Here is a 1,552-nt window from a genome sequence, read left to right as displayed (position 1 = left end):
TTTTACTTATAGACTTACTCAAAATTTTTATTTAAATATACAAGCTGACTCGAGTGCATATCTCCAAAAAGAGATCGACAGATTTGCAAAGCCCATCATGGATCAACCATATCTAATAGGATTCGATTCTTCCTTTCTGATACACCATTATGCTGTATGTTTTCAGGAAGGATCCATTACGAGAGAATCTCATTCTCTTCTAAGTATGTCAGAAACTCACTGGAGAGGTATTCTCCTCTTCGATTAGATCGAGAGTTTTAATACTCTTTTCAATTTATTTTTCTACTTCATTACGAAATCGTTTGAATATTTCAAATATTCTGACTTATGCGTCATTAAGTAGACGTGCCCATATCTCGATAGGTCATCTATAAAAGTAATAAAATAATAATATCCACCTTTGGTACTAGTGTTCATCGATCCACATACATCAGTATGTATGAGACTTAGAACTTCACTAGCTCACTCACCTTTTTCAGTAAAAGGTGACTTGATCATTTTTTCAAGAAGACAGGACTCACAGGTTGAAAGTGATTTATAATCACTGACATCGAGTGTTTCCTCTTGTGTCAACCTATTTATTCTATTTTTGTTAACATGACCTAACCTACAGTACTAAAGATAGATATCGGAGACATCACTAATTTTAGGACATTTACTGGACGTGTACATTATACTAACAGGTTGTGACAATATAAAATATCAATTGTTCAGGTTGTTCATTCATTACATTAACATCATTCATAATGATATTAAATTATTTTTTTTATTAAAATTTATAACCATTCATGGTCAAGAGGCCTACAAAATCATGTTTAATAAAAAAGAAGGATAAAAATAACATTCACTAAGAACAATTATATTCGAATTGAATACAAGCTTAATAATTCCTAACATTAGAATTGAAACTGGTCTTCCATCTCCAACATTGAAAATTTTTTCACCTTCTTCAAATCTCCTACTAACCTACAGACCCTACAATGAATTGCAAATATTAAAAGGGCTTTCAGTATCTAATACCCAGGTAGTAGAATCATAAATTGAGAAATTACAAGGTGTTATCATATAATTACCTTGTGCAGCAACAACTTGTTTCTTTCTCGTCTGTTTGGATCTAAGGAGGTAATGCACTGAGGACAATTTCTCTTTCAGTACTCCTTCTTCTTGTAATAGAAGCATTGCGTCTGACTCTGATCAGATTTAGGTTTCTTGGTCTGACTGGGTTTGGATGCCTAGCACTTTGCATCATTTTTTTATTCTTCTTATTTTTTTTTCCTTTCGTAAAGGGTCGATGTCCAGAAGAAGATCCTTCCACTACATTCACCGACTCCTTTTGGAGCTGGTGATCCTCCTCAAAGTTCTACAGCAAATCGTGATAATTGACCGCAAGCTTTGTCATTCAAAAATGAGTAAGGAAAGGGAGGTAGGACTTGGGCAGAGAGTTCAGAATGACATCTTTCCCCAACTGCTCATGCAAGAAAAGCCAAGCTTACTTAAACGTTCAATCATTTCGATCATGTACAGTACATGATCGGTGACTGACGCTCCTTCC

At 34.5% G+C, this 1,552-nt stretch overlaps 1 pseudogene; it reads right to left on the bottom strand.

The window, feature by feature from the left end:
• LOC140851186 (protease Do-like 10, mitochondrial) overlaps positions 1-1,179 on the bottom strand; it is a 5,285-nt pseudogene extending 4,106 nt beyond the window's left edge.
• Between the last annotated feature and the right edge of the window lie 373 nt (positions 1,180-1,552).

The sequence above is a fragment of the Elaeis guineensis genome, chromosome 8 (assembly GCF_000442705.2).
Source record: "Elaeis guineensis isolate ETL-2024a chromosome 8, EG11, whole genome shotgun sequence".
Lineage (NCBI taxonomy): Eukaryota > Viridiplantae > Streptophyta > Magnoliopsida > Arecales > Arecaceae > Elaeis > Elaeis guineensis.
The sequence above is the reverse complement of the archived record's forward strand: the minus strand, read 5'-3'. Positions and strand labels throughout refer to the sequence as shown.